General features: G+C 35.4%; 1 protein-coding gene across 4 annotated transcripts in view; it reads right to left on the bottom strand.

Moving 5' to 3' along the window:
* Positions 1-18,483, bottom strand: part of LOC118733976 (coronin-7) — an 81,843-nt gene extending 63,360 nt beyond the window's left edge. For 2 of the 4 annotated variants that reach the window (XM_036463636.1, XM_036463637.1), the window contains exon 1: positions 18,043-18,483. The gene's annotated coding sequence lies outside the window, so the exon portion shown is untranslated. The remainder of the gene's footprint in view (positions 1-18,042) is intronic. The other 2 variants (XM_036463638.1, XM_036463639.1) reach the window with 2 other exon arrangements.
* Between the last annotated feature and the right edge of the window lie 771 nt (positions 18,484-19,254).

Below are 19,254 nucleotides of genomic sequence, written 5' to 3'. Positions count from 1 at the left end.
CTTTCTTTTGACAGCCATATTGCAGTATTCACTTTACCGCATCAATTGACTTAAACTGAAATTTTAAACACAGGTGGCAACTCTCTAATTTTTTCTTCTATATTGGAAGCTAGATCTCTAGCGATACATCGGTGAAAACTGCATTCAATTCCATGTTTTCGACTGATGCGCGTACAAATATACAGACAGACAGTGATTCAAAAATTCTAAAAATTGTTTATTTGGCTTCTGTAGCTTTAATAAAAACCCACCATATTAATTTTTCTTTAATATCTATAAGGTACAGACATCGACCTGTTACAATTTTATTATATGTATATCTAGATGTAGATATGGATTTCATTTATTTTATCAATTTAATTCAATAAAATGTTTCAAACAGGTGGCAGCCCTCCCTAAAAATATTTTCGGCAATAAAATTTCCTAAACCCCCTCAGTTTGATACCCATATTGCAATATTCAATTTATCTTATAAATTAAATTAAACGTAAATTTTCAAACAGGTGGCAACTCTAAAATAATATTTTTGGCTGTAAGCCTTGTTCAGTCTCTTTCTTTTGACGCCCATATTGCAATATTCATTTTTTCTTATCAATTTACTTAAACTCCAATTTTCAAACAGGTGCCAACTCTGTAATTTTTTTCTTCCTATATTTTAAGTTAGACCTCTAGCAATACATCGGTGAAAACTGCATTCAAATCCATGCATTCCTTTTCGAGTGATGCGCAAACAAACATACAGACAGACAGACAGACAGACAAAAATTCTAAAAATGGTTGATTTGGCTTCTGGTGCTCTAATAAAGACCCCCCACATTAATTTTTCTTTAATATCTATAATGTACAGACATCGACCTGTTACAATTTTATTATATGTATAGATTTCCTTCACTATCTCATAAAATTATCGAAATCGGTTCACTCTAAAATCTAGCTCCCATACAACTGATTGTCCAGAGACGTTGTTTTGCGTTATAACTCCTCCAATTAATAATAATAATAATAGATTGGCGCTTACACATATGTTAGTGTTTGGCCGAGCTTCTCCTCCGACTTGTGGCGTGCGCCTTGATGTTGTCACACAAAGCGGAGGGACCTACAGTTTTACGCCGACTCCGAACGGCGATTGTATTTTTATGAGAAGCTGTTTTTCATGGCAGAAATACACTCGGAGGTTTGCCATTGCCTGCCGAGGGACGACCGCTGTTAAGAAAAAACCTTTTTCTATATTTTTTGGGATGTTGCTTTGACCAGGGCTTGAACCCAGGTGCTGATGTGTGAAAGCGCGCACTGCTTACCACTACACCACAGCGGCCGACAACTCCTCCAATTAAGCAGGTTAAAATTTAGTATAGGTTCACTTTCACATATAGCACGCATACAATTTATTAATCAAAAATGAAGGTAGAGTTATAGCGCAAAAACACATATCTGAGTAATCAGTTTTATTGGAGCTATACGTTAAAGTGCACCCATTTCGATAATTTTAAGGAATAATTAAGGCAATATTAAAAAACGGTTATGTGCAAAATTTTAGTAAAATAACTTCAAAACTGAGGGAGTTATTTATAAAATAGTTAAAATTTAATTAAATTTTCAAATACCGTTATCTCGAAAACCGGAGCCAATCTGGTAAAACGGGGGATGCCATTGAATTTATAACGTCCCAATTAAGTGAGTTCAACTTTCAAAATCCCTGCTCAAAATTTACAACTTGAACAACGTAATTTGAACCCAGCTTATTCTTTTGTTTTCTATTTCATGTTTATTCCTCAGCAGGGCACCTTCTGACAACCAATTAAGGAAACCAGCTAAACCCAAACTAACTATCTGATAATTTGCCGTAAATTATCTGTTGTTTATCCGTGAAAAGAATTATCTTGCCGCGGACACATTTTAAAAAATATCGCGTGCCCTGCTAACTTCCACGAAATTTTTTTAATGTGTCCGCGGCAAGATAATTCTTTTCACGGATAAACAACGGATAATTTACGGCAAATTATCAGATAGTTAGATTGGGTTTAGCTGGTTTCCTTAATTGGTTTTCAGAAGGTGCCCTGCTAGCTTCCACGGAAGTTAGCAGGGCACGCGATATTTTTTAAAATATGTCCACGGCAAAATTATTCTTTTCACGGATAATTAACGGAAAATTATCCGATAGGAATTTTCGCTTTGAGAAAAAGTTGTCCTGCCAACTTCAGAGAGGTTATTTTATGTACAGATATGTAAACAAAACTACTAAGTATCTTATTTTTTCTATCGGTTTCCAAATATTTCTTTTGTTTGCTCTTCTCTTATCAAAAGAGTTTTAATATGTACTATTTTTTTTTTGTATAAAAACAAAAGCTTATCTAAATTTGTAGTATTAGCAACGGGCTTTTTCGTGCCTTTTCGTGGTTTTATGAAATTTTACTGAACGCCCATGCACGCACGAGTTCATACTGACAGCAAATATTCCGGCCCGTACCCGCGGGCTTACGCAGGGGCCCGTCGGGCCCCTGCCAAAAGGCCGGCCCGTGCCCATCTCTAGTACGAAGAGAAGCTGTCTCTACGACGTCATGCCTAAATTTGGAATCCCTGCAAAACGATTTAGGTAATGTAGGGTAACATTGAGCATATAGCTCCATTCGACTTGCGAAGGACCTTTCGAGCCGTTCGAGACTGAGCGATTCACTTTCCAGCGATTTCTTCAATCTGATGTTGGGAAGCGCAATACGAGCTGTGGATAAAAATCCGGACCTTTCTTAAGCATCGAGTCCGAACATAGAATTTTGGTTTTAGAATATTTAAAAACTTGCAAAATGATCGCAAAAATGTCTACACGCAATATACATATAGGGTGGGAGAATGAAAATAGGGAAAAGACACAAAAAAAAACAAAAATCAAAGGTAAGTCCTAGGCTAGGACTCCTAGCTAATTAAAATTTGTACTTTGTTTTACTAAAATTGAATAGGCTACTCAGAATGTTCTAAGAAATGTAATTAAAAAGCTCAAAATTTTGATGAAACTTTGTCGAATTTACATGGTTTTTGTTAATAACGAGCTTACACTTCCATAAAAAAACAACATTAAACAATCGGAAGGAGAACAGCCAAAGAAGACTAAAATGTCTCTTTGCTATTAATATTTTCGCTACTGTCTCTACAGCTTATATTTTTCATATCCATGAACGTTTTGAGGGAATTAGTATTATTCTTAATAATTTCGCTAAATTCAATTTAGAATCGCTTCTCATTTTCATTGTTGGTGTTTCCGACAGGCTAGGAGTGTGATGTAATGTGGAACGATATTCCATCATCGCCGAAACCGGTTCGCCTCCAAACCAAATTTGACAAGGGATGACGGAAAATCGTTCCACATTACATTCCAATCGTTCCATTAAAAAAAAAACTTAACAAATAATTATAAAAACCTTAAAAAATTTACAAGAGTGATGACTGCAATATAACGCGAGTACCAGTTTGACAGAATAAAACCTAACCAAGGATCATAGAAACTAAGGATGGTGGCAATGTTTGTGGCTTTAGTATATTCTATGTTCTTTGTGATAACGAAAGTGCCAGGGAGACTCTTGTTAAATTATACGTCCCGACTTTTAAAAAATATTCAGCGGGACATTTTTCTCAAAATCGGTACTGTTCCACCAAAATCGGCACGAATGATCACCGTAACTATACTATACAGTAACAGCACGACGCTGCTGGCGTCTGCAGTTGACATAGACATCGTCGGTCGCAACACCAGGGCCATAACCGCAGTTGTTGTCGGCCTAGAAAAGGAGGTAAAAAGAGGTTGGCCTGGCGCTGAACAAAACAAAACAAGCGTGGGTGACGAGTATGCAAGATGGAATGGCAAACTGTATGAGCTTTATAATGACATAGACATAGGAGTATATATAAAATGTTGTTAAGCGTATACACGTACAAAGGTTGCGCTCGCTAGGACATTTTGAACGTATGGATGAGCCGCTGCGGTGAAAAATCCTTTCAACCGGCACCAAAGTGTGTACAACGAAAGCTTGGGTGACCATAACACCACAACTACGCAAAGGAGATAGGTATTTGGCGAAGTTTTTTGTTCGTGGCCAAAAGAGACAAACGACTGTAGTTCCAAATAAGAAATATTTTATAAGATGTATCCTTCCTATTTTTGCATGAAAACAAAATATATATGTAGCTGTAAATTTCTCTATACGATCGGGGCTTTATATCTAGTACTAGCAGGCCCGGCGAACTTCGTCCCGCCCAAATTATCATTTTTTTTATTTAACTTTTTGACCAACAGTTCACGTTTACGATTTCTATTGGCACATTCACCTGCTAAAATTATGGTTTATTGGTCGTTTTCCGCCTTAAATAACATGTCGAAAGTATTGTGCCCGTGGAGACATTCGTGAAATTCTCCAATTTTGGATCATTTCATATTACGGTTAATCCCACAACGAAATAAATGTGAAGTACTTTTTCTACTTCACTCCGGCAACAATGATCTGGTTCTATAGTGAAGCTGTCCTAGAAACTTTATAGCATAGTTGGTGGCAATTTCAAAATGGGGGACGATTTCAGACGAAATATCTTAAAAGTGAACATTTCAAGAGATATGTATGCATTATGAAAAATTCGGTTTTTATGGGAGGTGCAACGCCCCCTTTTCCAATAGCTCCAATTTTTTCCAAGAGTATGCGACTGATTTCACATATCTCCACATCAAGTTCCAGAAGTCTACCATGAACATTTCCACAGATATGCGAACTTTTTTTTGTATAGGAGGTGGCATGCCCCTTTTTTTAATAACCCCAATTTGTCTGCAAGAGTATGCGATTTATTTCATATATCTGCATACAAAGTCTCAGTATTCTACCATGAACACTCCCAGAGATATGCAGTATGAAAAATTCAATTTGTATAAGAGGTGCCACGCCCCCTTTCATGTATACCGAAATTTGGGACAACTGCAGCAGGTGTACGAAATTTCAAAAACATCGGTTCAGCCGTTCTCGAGCTTTGCGAACAGAAAAAAACGGCTTTCGAAATATACATATATTAGTATAGATTTCTCTTACTTTTCAAGAATTTCCAGTGAAAAATTTGGAAAATTTCAAATTTCGTTTTTTGATTTCCAACTTATAATATTTCTTTTTTACGTAAGTTTGTATTTCTGTCTTGTGTTCTGATACGGAACAATAGAAAGTGGTCGACATTCGTCTTCTAAAATTACACCAAGCGATAAAAATGCATACAGTGGTCATTATAAGCCACAAAAAATACGAAAAAGCTAATTCGTAATGCCGACCTAGACCGTGTTTCTTTGACTTCTGTACTTTTTTATTCTCTTTTGGATGTACTATGAAAAGGCAGAAGCAGCTACTAAAAAAAAAGTTTAACCATTGTAAGTATGTACCTATGTATGTATCTGCTACATCTAGCAGAGGGTTGATTGTACGATGAATGGGCGCATCGCTGAAAGAACTGCTGCTCAAGGGCAAATGGATAAGATTGGCCGATCAATCGGCTCTACTATTGCAGTAAAGCAGGCGACACAAAAATATGTACGAGTATGTACCAAGAATTCACACTAGCAATATGAACATACATAAGTAGATACGTACGCACACTAGGGTGTGTTAGAAAAATTTCATTTTGAGAAATTGGATACCCTTACCCTCTAAATCAGTGTTGTCCAACCGGTAGTTTGCGTGCATCTAGTAGCTAGCGACCTGTATTTTAGGCGCCCCAAACAAAAAGATGGACAGACGAATACTCGGTAACGAACTACGCCATTCCCGGCTGTAAGTGCTAGAGTGTAAATTCCAATTCTGAACATATATTGAAAGTGTGCTGAGACAGGGCGTTTTTAACCGAATTCTGAGATAGGGAGTTCTTCGATCAAATTCTACGACTCAGGTGTCAAAATGTTCTTTATGGAACCAGTGTTATCTTTTTCCAAAAAATTTATTTATGAATCATAATGGAAACAAGGCTTTATCAATTAAGAGGAATTTGTTGTTGTCACAATACAGCGAATGTTCTCTAGTTATATGTATTTTTTTATTTTAGTTACCTGTATAAATTTTATTAATAAATAAAGATTTTTATAGGGATCAATTAAGATTGAAGAATTTGGACGGTGCCCGCAAAGCATAGCAATAATTTCAAAGTAACCCTCGGTGCGGACTCGGTTGGACACCACCGCTCTAAATGTTTACCTTTTGATCTACATAAATAACATACATATACAGCTATGGTAAGAGATTTAGCACCAAAATTCAAAATGATATTGTTTACAAGGTATAAAAAATTATGGAAAAATCGTACTTTACTTACCGGTACTTAAGCTTATAAATAAAGAACTAATTTGCATGTTTCAATTTGCAGCCAAAAGCGACTTCCATTATTCGTACTTTCGCGACCGCATTTTTATTTATTTTCAATAATTTTCATTTAAAATATGATTTTATCTACATTTAACAGAAGACGCTCATGCAAATAAAAGTTTCAAAGCTTGCACAAATTTCACAATTATTAATCAAACTTCAAAAAATTTTCATCAAAATTTCAAACTTTTTAATCAGAAACTTTAGAAAATTTCTAATAAAATGCAAGTATCAAGTCGTTAAAAATTATCATTGATTTTTTAGGATTTTTTTTTTTTGTGGTAGATATTGCGCATTTTTTCCATATAGAAATAATTTTGATCCTGCGTTATGCTACAAAACAGCATACCCGAAAATTTTCCAAACTAAATAGGTTGGACATCTGAGGTTATTTTATAATTACAGATTAACGAGAGACGAATTTTCTTTTTCTAATATAGATTAGGGAGGTAAGCTCGAAAGTAAGGATAACCTACCTATATGTAAACCTAGTATTACGCTTTAATTTACTGGCATTAGGGTGGTACGTTAAGGTAATACGAACTGGTGGGTAAGTTTTTTATTTTGAAAAAAAGAAAAATGATTTAAAATTAAATAGTCAAAATTCCCCGCAAAATGCAGCGATTCCCCGATTTCCCGCAACGAGACAAATTCCCCGCAAATCGGGGAACTCCCCGCAAGTTGGAATCATCAGCTATAAATTTTTGCAGAGATTCTGTTATTGCATATTTCACGGGGCAATATATTGTTACCAGCTTATAAAATACCCGTAGTTTAAAAATTTGCGGAAACTTTATTTACCCGTTACAAAAGTTGCATTAACAGTTAAAGTTCTAAAATTTATTAAAATAATGAATTTTGCTCCAGCGCCATCCAGCGCTTTTTTTTCTAAGTTCATGCTTCTGTTTACTTAAGCGAAATGTGTTCTGAGTATGAGCCAAATCGAAAAAATATTATGATTTTCCGAGATATCTCGACATGAGCGCCATCCAGCGTGTGGCACGATACGAGTACCAAGTATAGAATATCGATACTTTTCATGAGTACTGAGTAAGTATCGCGAACTCCAAAAAGTATCGACGTGCTAAAAACTTTTTTAAGAAAAATAAATAAATTAAAAATTTTATAGAAAATTTCGTTCTTTCAATTACATAAACAAAATACCCAATAAAAATTGTGGCGAACGTCCGAAAATTATCGTCGATCGATATCCAATATGAATGTCGTGTAAATGAACGTAACGCTCGTTTAGTTCAATACTGTCATAATTAAAAAATAATAATAATAATTCGAGAAAAAAGACTTTAAAGTTTTAAATCAACACATTTTGTTTTAGTGAGCTAATAGTAATTGGCACAGCTTTGAAATTTGTACACAAAATGGAAGAAGAGGTAGCGATCATTTGAACATTAGGCTTGGTTAAAAATGCCTAAATAATTGGAAAACCAATCTCTTGCCTCATCTTCGACAATTAATGAAGCTCTTTCATGTGACACCTCAATTTCCAAAATCGAACCAACGGTGCAGATTGGATGGCATGGACAAAAAATGCCTTTGTTGTTTTTTTTGTAATTTTTCTTACTTATTTTTCGTTCTGTAACTTTTTAAAGAACAAATAAAAAAGAGGCGTACGAGGATCATAGTTCAATAGTATATTGTACAATGGAGCACACACGTACATATACATATGGCTAAATTTTCCAATTGCAGACGATGTGCTGGTAAAAAATAATAATTTTCACTTTTGTGCACGCATCTGACCTTTTAAAGAAGTTTTTTTGAAGTGAAACTTCTTTAGCGGCGGTTGGTTGGTTGGGAGTAAATTGGCAAATTCAGCGGAAATTGCACACGGAAATGTTGCAACGGAAATGATGCAACGGAAGTGATGCAACGGAAGTGATGCAACGGAAATGGGCCCACAAAACGATTGATCTTTTTGTTGTATTAATTTCGTCAACTATAATTAAATTATTTTACAGTACAGCTTACGGAAGTTCCAAAATTATGTAAAAACCTTAAGGAAATCCTAAAGTATTTTGTTTGAAAAATCCACACATTAGTGTACTGATTGAAGAAATTAATAAAATCAGTACAAGAGTTCAAAGATCAGTACTGTACTGATAAAATCAGTTACTCTGGCAACCGTAAGCTCGTACAAAGATTACCGATTAACTACTTAAGTGTGGTGCGTAACATTCTGGCGATTGTCTTCGTTCGATTTTATAAGGCACAGTTTTGTTATTGATGTTCTCTGTTCAAAAATTAACCATTGAAAAAATTCAGAGATCGTTCAAAGGGCAGTTTAAGAAATAAAAGATTATAAGAAGAAGAAAGAATATAATGGTAAAATAAAGGACGCATGGTCACCGTATATTTAGTTAGCATACTGAGCAAACATCTGTTTTATGTGCATACATATACAGGGTGGCGCCGAATGAGCTATATGGTTTGAATTCTTTATAACTTTTTTAATTATTATTTTTTCATTTTTTTCAGAAATTTGTGAAGAAGACATGGGGAATTAATTATGAATCATTATACGATCGAACAACGTGCACAAATAATTGAATTTTATTTTTTCCAGAAAATCCAGACTTTATTCACAATTTGGTAATGAGCGATGAAGCCCATTCCCTATTAAATGGGTATGTCAACAAGAAAAACTGCAGGATTTGGGCTACGGAAAATCCAAGAGCAGTGCATCAGCGAGAATTACACCCACTTAAGTGTACTGTTTGGTGCGGTGTATCCTCCGAAAGGATAATTGGCCCATATTTTTTTGCAAATGAATGTGGTGTCTCAATCTCTGTCAACGGTGCTGCATATCGGACGATGTTGGAAAATTTGATTAGGCCAGCTGTGGAAAACCATCCAAACTTGTGGTTTCAACAAGATGGAGCCACAGCACATACTGCACGTGCCTCAATGGCTTTGTTAAGGGACATATATTATTTCGCGCACAAGCGATTTTAACTGGCCTCCACGTTCACCAGATGTAACAGCTCCTGACAGTTTTCTTTGGGGATATTTGAAAGAAAGAGTGTACGTTAACACACCCAGAACCATTCTCCAACTCCAAACCAACATTCAAAATGAAATCATGGCCATTACACCCGAAATTCTGTGAAAAGTTATGGAAAATATGCTAAAAAGAGCACGTATGTGCGAAGCAGAAAATGGACATCACTTATAGGATATCATTTTGCAAAGCTAATTGCAAAAAATTCCTCAATAATATACTGTATTTAAAAAAAAAATTATAATAATCGCATAAATAAAAAAGTTATAAACCATTTAAACCATATAGCTCATTCGGCGCCACCCTGTACATTCCCAAATAAGAATGTATGTACATACATATGTATATATGTACATTTAATGTTATCATCAAATGATTGAACAGCTAATGATTCATAATATTGGCTTAGTCATTTACAACTTCTTGATAATAAAAAACTTGAATTTATATCAAGTTATTCGGCCTTATTGTAAATTCCATGAGAACAAATTTTTCCAATATATTAAAAGCAAACCAATCGGACATGTGCTGCAATTGAAGTCGGTGCGATTTGCAAACTATTTTTGATTATTTTTAGGGAAAGTATTAAATATTTCAAAACAAAACGGCGAGAACCATATAAATTACGTCATATCTATCGATTCAGTGACACATTTTGCTGTTTTGTTAATAAAACTCCGAAGAAGGTTTTGAAGATCCAATCGATTTCAAATCGTACGAATTGCAGCACATGTCCAAATAAAAAATTCGTAAAAATGATTTATTAACATGGAGTTGGGGATAAGGCTGAATATTCTGCACCAATTTGTCATTATGTTGTTCATCGTCAGCTCGATGACGACAGCTAGCTAAAAGCATAGATCCGAATGAAAACGTTCAGAAATCCCTAAAACTGTCAAAAAGCATCGCTTGCCGCTCTAATTTAAGGATGGTAGTTGATCTGGATTAACTTGCACGTTACACGATCAAGAACTTGCTTTCAAATTGTAATACACTCTAACTTTTTCGATAACAAACTCGCACTTTTCGAAATTAGCCATTGACTTGATATCAATTGTATCACGTTTACATACGTGAACTCGTTTTTACAAAATTTTCAATCGATTTTAAGCAACTTCTGGATGAGCTAGAAACTTGGAAATCGGAATATAGCAATAGAATATTTATTTTAATGAAAGATATAGACGATTTCAGTTTCACCCTTTTTTTGTCCTAAGCCGTTAAGCTATCGACGGCTGAGTGGAAGATCGGAAGGGCATTTTTGAACTAAATTCTGAGATAGGGCGTCTTTCAACCCAATTCTGAAGTAGGACGTTCTTGAACAATTTTCTGAGATAGGCCGTTTTCGAACCGGCTACAGTTGAATAGTTGCGGAACAATAGGCAACCCCTGCCCCGAACTTAACAGTTTGTGATAGTGCACATGTTATTTTACGACATTTATTGTTAAACAGTTGCGTTCCACAGTCAATAATGCTATTGTGGTTATTGTCCAACTAAAATGTGTTATGTAGTCTGAATATACAGGTAAATCTACATTTCTTTTAAATAGTTTCGATTTAGTAAAATATAATTTAAGTAATAATATCGGTAATCGGAAATATTGCATTTTTTTTAGTGATTATTTTGTCATTATGGGATAGGTGAATTAAAAACTTTGAGGAGTTATAGGGGGAGAAAATAGTTGTCAGTACTTTTAGAAAAAAATCCCTTATCGGTAAGTTCTAGTAAAAATGTGATACAATTTTGTATTCAGATAATGTTTTAATTTTAAGTATATCTAGACAGGCGTTACCTCTGGAGATATTCGTACCAAGTTTCCACCTATTCGAAATTATTTATAAGCTAAATAAAACATCATATTGGATATCAAGTGAAAAGTATTTTAAAAATCCCCAATTCAGAGATATTTTTAACAAGATTGTCACCTATTTTCCATGCTATATTTATTTAATTTATTGTTTAAAATTAAGGTACAATTGTACTATTCGTAAGTACTAAAATAAAGCTCTTAAACAATGATTTGGCTATGTAGTAAGTGTTATCCCTTAGGATATTACAAAATTTAGCTAAAACAATTAATATGGATATCTAATGAAAGGTATTTTTGAGAACTTGAATCCAGAAATATTTTTGATAAGGGTAGCCACGTTTGTTTTTTGTAATACAAATTTGCGTCTTATTCCCTTAATTAAAGTTGAGTTTGATTTTTAAACAGCTGGTAACCTTCCCATATGTTGTTTACAAATAAAGCCTTTTCAAAATCATTACGATACCCATATTGTAGTAATTTATTTAACTTAACTGTATTTAATTTTTGAACAGGTGGCAACCCTTTTCATGTTCTAACACACATATAAACCTTCTCCTCGCCGAGGCGAACACGTAGGTATGCGTGTTTCTACAATCGGACCACGGCAACATAGAGTTCCCACGACAGTAACCGGAACGACTCAGATTTATATTTGAACAAGGACTGTCACTCCAGCAACACTCCCCAAAAACTCTTTGGGGAACTTGTATGCTGCTACAACAACAACAACAAAAACAACACGGGATCAAACCCTCGGCCTCCCGGGATATAATTTAATTTAGGACCAAACTAGAACGAAATTCATACACTGTAATGGCATAAAAGAATTATAAAATTGCAACCCAACAAGTAATCAAATAATATATTAAAATTCTAACCATACTACATATTATTTCATGTTATAATCGGTGTGCAAACCCCTTTTTATGTTAGTGTGGTAGAATCGGCAAAAAAGTGTGGTAGATTTGAATAAGATGTGGTAGATTTTCCAATTCGTATTTTTATTGGTTATATTACCGTTATACATATGTATACTGAGGAAAAAAAAATATTAAAATCAAATAGAAACGTAATTGATCTTACTATAAACGTCGACGAAAGTACTGTATATTGGCAAATATTCAATTCAATTGCGCGCATATTAGAATGACCGCGTTCGTTCTGAAAAAGCATCCGTGAAGTGAATAATCAAGATAAAAACCAGAGAAAAAATATTCAATTTGTATGTTGCCTGCAGTGGAATTCGAACCATCTCGGGATATCAAAAAATTGTTGCAAGCATCTTTGCGCACTCAGCTATAGCCAGACATATGAATGTGCTTTCAAATGTTGAATTTCCATCAACAACACAGCACTCGATTTGTACGGATAAACATGTACTATATATGTATGGGTTTGTTGTCACCGCTCTGCATGTTTGGTACATACATATACCCAGCCAGCAAAGAAACGTAACTTTTGCCGACAGTGCAGTTTAGTTCAATTTTCCGTATCCGAAAACGCATACAAAAAGCTCCTACAGTTATCATCAATTTTCGTATCCGAAAACGTTCGAAAAATATGATGTCATTTGAAAGCAATAATTGTATTTTAGTTGCTGAAGCTAAACATTTAAAAGATTGAATGCGTAGTCGGCAGTGGCTGAGCGTGCAGAGGAGTGTGCCGCTATTTGTTAGTTTCCGGAAGGTGCCGGGTGCGAATTCCGTCAGGCGCTTCCTAATTTTATTTTATTTCTTTTGAACCATGAAAAAGATCTGTTAAGTGCAGAAGGAAAGCGTATTGAACGAAAAATTCAATAAGACAAATTTCAGAAAAAACAGCCGAAAACGTATCCTTTTCACCACTATTTTCAGTACGTTTCTGCCGCACACTTTAGTGGGAAAACGGATCATTGAAGTATCCGGAAATGGAATCGGTAAATGGAGGATGGTTCCGTGCGCAGAAGTGGAAAACTTTTGACTGCCATTCACCTGGGAGTGGCCAGAAGCGATTCTTGTGCGTACGGTTCAAATCGCAGCTCACAACGTCCGGATATTTATATCCACGTATCCTCTGGGTAGCAACCAAGCACCCGTTTGGGAGCGAGCTAAAGTGAGAAGGCTTAAAACTTCGCGTGCGCTGGGTTTGGGTCCCGCCACGTTAAAACCCCGCCCAATGAAAAAGAAAAAACAGCCTCGGATGAGACCCCCTTTTTCTGGTGACGACCACGGCAAACGTATAAAGGACTATGATTTAAGGATATGCACCTGGAATATCCGGACCCTTAATGGGGAAGGTGCCTCTGCCCGGCTGGTTGATGTCCTCGGGAAGACAAAGGCTGCCATCCAAGAAATGCGATGGACGGGGCAAGGAAAAGTAAGCGTGAAGCCTTGCGACGTCTACTACAGTTGCCACGTAAAGGAGCGCAAATTCGGTGTTGGATTCGTGGTAGGGGTGGTGTGTTGCACGTTGGATTCGTGCTTGTGTGGTAGATGTGGTAGAAACTCAAATTTTAAAAAATATGTGCTAGATCCACCACATATCGATGGCTGAGTGAGTATGATACAACGTGAAGTAATTAGAGCGAGAAAAAGATTTTAACACTGCCTTATTTGAAAAATTGGCTTTAAAATTTGCATACATCTGCGGTTATCAAAAATTTACTGCTGTCAAAAAAGATTTCATTTCACACAGCAGATTGGCAAAACTATCTCACCATAGTAAAAATATATTATTCAAAAGCTTTCCCTATAGAACTTTGTCACCGATTCACACACGCCCTTTATTTGAAATAAAGCAAAGCTCAAATTTCAGTATTATTTCCCATTTAAAAGTGAAATAAAGCAAATTTTGCGTTATTGCCGTTTGTGTTATTTGCCCTCCGTTAACCGTTAAAGACTTCATCGTAATCGTTCGTTTTATTTTATAATAACAACCGCGAGCGCATTATGTTGTTATTTTTTCATTTTCTTATTTGAATGCAATCTTGCGATTTAAAAATCTAATTCTAAAGAATTTTCTTCCCAAATAAAACCTTTTTATAATATTTTGGTCCAAATTTACTTTTAAATTTCTCATCAGATTTTGTAAAAAATTTGGCTTTGGTTAGCGTATCAGCATTAACTTCAACAAATTTTGAATTCAAAATTTCCTCTGTATGCAAAAATCTTGAAGTCGGTTTGTACACAAATATAATTTTGATCACTTTCTTCATGCGTTCTGAAAACTAGTTTTTCCCTATGTAGCCAGGAAAATTTCCAAGCTCATCATATTCCACATCTTTGAGTGGACTGATAAAATCTTCTCCTTAAAAAAATATTACTTCTAGTATCAGGTAGCATGAATTTGATTAAATGTCATAATTTTATTAAAAGTCAAATGGTTAACAACAACGAATGTCATTAAATGGAACTACCCTTGATACAAAAAAGAAGGTAGTTTCATTACTACTATTTTTTGATTATAAAGCAGATATTTGACATTTCTCCAGATGTAAACATTAAGCATAGCTTTGCCACATTGAAATTTTTTTAGAGGGGAGATTTTCTTTTAAATATTTGGGATGTAATAAAAGAGTAAAATTTGCATAAAAAAATTGCAAGTTGATGTGTTCGATAATCAAATTTGAACGTTTTTCTCAAGCGTTTAAAAGATCCTTTGAATAATATCGATGTGCAGAGATGAAGAAATAAAATAAAATCCAGTTTTGAAACATGTAATTATTAAAAAACTTTTTTTTCGTTTTATTTTAAAATAAATAAATATATTTACATAACAAAACTTTTTTTTTAATAGTCCGAAAAATACGTATTGTTAGCTATTTCGTCATTAAAGCATAGTCCGAAACCAGGCAGAAGGTTGAATGGTCTCATTTCCCTCACAATTAAAGGAGCCGAAATTCGGAATTCTCCCGAAGTGAAGTATCTAGAAGTAATTCTGTATACAAAACTATCGTGGAAATCTAATGTGGAACACAAAACCTCTAAAGAATTGGCAGCATTTTGGCAATGTAAACAGGTATGGTGGAGCAGATTCTCAATCAAGAGCGTGGGAAGTCTGCTTGCAAAACTTCAAAGAACTACTGCCGTGTGCTGTACGGAAGCTTTCTCTACGACACGAGGCGCTGCTCTGGATGCACTGCTGCACTTACCGTCACTTTGTTTCTTCATGCGTAACGAAGCCTTAAAGGCCACCTGCAGACTAGAAAGAAACGGATGCCGGTATAACACTGAATGCGGCGAGGTGGAGGGGAATGAGTTTACATGTCTGCGGTGACAGACAAGCTGCACTTAATGCATTGGGCTGCCCTCTAACTACTTACTTCCAAACTCTGGGTGCCAGTTCAATCGGGAGTACCTCCTATCGTCCATAACCATATTATCTTTCATATCATGAAGCACCGAAATTAAAGCCTTACTGGGGCTAACGTTTGTAAAGCACATCCAAATCCTTTTCGGTGATTGGCTTTAGAATAAAAGAGTTTAATAATAACTAATTTTTACGGTGGACAACATATTTAGCGGTCTTTTGTTTCAAAGAAAGAGTTGGTTAAATATGGCGATGTATGAATCTCCATTTAAATATTTTTTTTTAAATAAATAAATGATTATTTGTTGATTTCTCATTTTTTATGTATTTTGCTTAATAGTTTGCTCATATATTCAAAGTATAGTATTGATGACTAGGTATGGCAGCACGAAATGTCACAATCTTAATTGTCAGGTAGTTAATATGGCGTCCGAAAAGTGACAATGAAACTACCTTTTTTTTGTATCATGGAACTACCTTCTTTTTTGTATCATGGTTGAAATTATCAGGCATGTTCGGCAAATCGTACGATTTCAAATCGGTACGATTTTCAAAGTATCGTTGTATATTTGTAATCAAAGTATTAAATGATTCAAATGGAAACTGCTGGAAACACGTCATTTATGTTATATCCGTAGATTTAGCGCCAAATTTTCCCCTCTTTGTTATAAATCCTCCGAAATAGATTTTGTAAATCGTACCGATTTGAAATCGTACGATTTGCAGAACATGCCTGTATTTCTCGAAAGCGAATTGCGGAATTTGAGTTACAGTTACACCTTGCAATAGTTGCGTTCCAGATGATTCACGATTTGCAGGTTTTACAGGATTTGCAGGAACAGCTGTTTTCTGGAACGGCTTCCTGTAAAATCCTACAAATCGTGAAGCTTCTGGAACGCAACTAATATTTTTTCCGGAAGTGATTTCTGCAAATCTGCAAAGGGACTTTCCGGCTGTTTCCACGGGAAAGTACACTTTCGATTTCGCATTTTAACAACAAAATTCATAGAAAAAGCGCTTGCATTGCCACGTTTAACCGCACCTTAAAATGCGAAGTCGAAAGTCTACTTTCCCATGTAAACAGCCAGAAAGTCTTTTTCTGCAGATTTGCAGAAATCACTTTCGGAAATAAAAATTGCAATGTGTTACAAGGTGTAACTTAAATTTCGAAATCGCTTAAGATTGCACTAGCAATTTTCATGTTTGCTGCAAGTAGTGTCATACCAATCGAGTGTTGCCGTGTGACACATTTTTTTGGTGAATTTGTATAAAATTATAAAAACGATGAATAAAATATGAAAAATATGTGTAATTAATTTATTCTACTGATATGGAGTATTAATGTATTAGACATTTTGTGACTGTTTTGTGCATATTTTAGCAAATTTTGGTTATAAGCATAAAAATGCCTGGTAACATAGTTGAAAGTGGACTTGTCTGCATTCACCGTGTAAACAGACAAAAAGTCGTATCGGGAAGTTTTATTTTCAGGAATGAAAACTGCATTCGAAAGCCACTTTTAATGAAAGGTGTAACTGCTCCTGCAATCTCTTTTGAAAATTCTTGAGTTTGACAGACTTTTGAAAAGGACTTGCACTTGCAACGTCTAAAGCTGAAATTAGTCAAGAACGTAAACCTACCGGTACGTAAACCCGAGTCAGCTGACACGATCTGTCTTACCAAAGCGCCATATAAATGAAAACTAAACACCGCAGAATTTTTCTGTAGTTGTAGCCCGTAGCGCAGAAATCTGCGGAATTTAGATTTTTCCGTGTCAGCTGATTTCTCCTTCTTTAGACGGTTGCCACTTCGTCAGTTTTACAGATGGTAAAAAAGATATAAGTTCCTACTCAAAATATGTTTAAAATATTTGAAATTTACTATTGAATAAGGTTTTTGTTGAAAACTAAGTAGTTTATATTTAGCTAAAATCTATTATAGCACGAAAAATTGTAGTTGAAAGGGTAAGTTTATGAAAAGGCATTGATGAGTGGCAACAGTGTAGTAAGCAACACTGAGGGCTCCAGTAATCAACAAAATTCTGCGTATACAGACTGCGTTTAAGTACACGTTCTGCGTTCTCGACTAATTTCAGCTTAACAGCAACTTTAGTGGAAGTAATAAAAAGTGAGTAATCGAATTTGCAATACACACAAAGGTTCGTTCTCTCCGCTTTCCAACTCTCATTCGCTCGCTCAACTCTTCTCTTCTGTCTTATTCCTTATCTTAGTACTTTATTTTTGCAAACGTCCAACTTTTGTCGTTGCCTCTTTGGGGTTCGCCCAAACATTATGCACAAAAGCTATTGGTGGCGTAGCTGCCGCCACCGCTGCCACCGCAAAAGTTTCCTTTGGTAAGAGCACACACCCTTTTCCGTGCAGACGCAAACAAAGCAAAGCCATTGCGATGCCGGTATTAGGCGGCATATAATTTCCGCGAGGAAGTAGCCGCCTAGAACTTAATCTCCTAAGGAAGTAAAATATGTATCCTACTTCGCTAAGTTCAGAAACAAATGCACAATATAGAACAAGATAATTTGAGGATATTTACCGCTTTGTATTATAGTTCCTCGTTTCTGCCAAAGTCTGCTGTTGTCTTTTTGAAGCACTGAATCAAAACTCCGTCGTTCACTTTTAGACTTTTTAGTGATAGTTTCACAATCGTTTAAATTAATTCCTTTTTCTTCAGCTCTTTCTTTTTTCCAAATGCTCTGCAAGCATATTGCACGTTGCTACTTTTTGTTTAATTTTCTCGAAACGTTTTGATGCTAATCGCAATACAGGTGAGATAATTTAATGTTCCTTGCCTGCCTGTGAACCCGCAAATAATTTTTTGTTTGCATCGATATAGATAGTGCAATTTGGTAGTAATTGCAATGAAAAATTTCAAATTTCACTCCAGCTGCACTAAAACAACACTTTTCTTTTTCCGACTTTCTTCGAGCGACTAGTCGTCAAGTTTCTCGTTAAATTCGTTGTTGCCGAAAAACTCTCTGCAGCACTAACTGACGTTGCCATATTATAGATTTTTGTTCCACCATTTCATAACCTAGGGCTTACGCTAACCTCAGAACTCCACAAGCAAACACCGATGGCCTACCAACTGTCATTTTGACGAGCAATGTTATTTCACGTTTTTGTGTGTGGGCACTTTGATGTCTTGAAACAAGCATATGCCGCATGATGCGGGTGGGCTTTAGTATTCAGCCGCACCTTGTGTTTTAAGAAAACCAGGTGGAATTAACAAATGAAACTTGGTCAGGATGTTAAGGGAGGCATCCTCTAAAACATGTATAACTAAAAAATATAAATAATATGATTGTTTATAAGTTATTTGTTGTTAAAATTTCTTAAGTCGTTCCACTTGGTTTCCTTAACAAAAAAGCATTTGTGCGTACTTTTATATATATAAATGCACATAACACTGTACTTAATACTTTACACACTTTTCTTTTATTTTATCTTGTATATAAATCACTTTAATTAAACTTTTATCGACTTGTAAATTACATTGAATTTCACACATATTTACAATAACACATGGTTGCAAACTGACACATAACATGTGTTGCCATATTGTACAAAACAATACATACAAAGAAGGCAATGATTAAAAAGGAATACAGGGGAAATCAATACAAAAGAAAATGTTCAGCTCCTTTCCTTCGCAAAATAGAAAGGAGAATTCTATTGCCGGAGGGTTATAATCCCTAAGTGGTGTTCAGCTCCTTTTCTTCGCAAAACAGAAAGGAGAATTCTACTG

Source organism: Rhagoletis pomonella, unplaced genomic scaffold (genome assembly GCF_013731165.1).
Source record: "Rhagoletis pomonella isolate Grant_MI unplaced genomic scaffold, Rhpom_1.0 Rhpom_scaffold_00002, whole genome shotgun sequence".
NCBI lineage: Eukaryota > Metazoa > Arthropoda > Insecta > Diptera > Tephritidae > Rhagoletis > Rhagoletis pomonella.
This window is presented reverse-complemented; position numbering and strand designations above follow the sequence as displayed.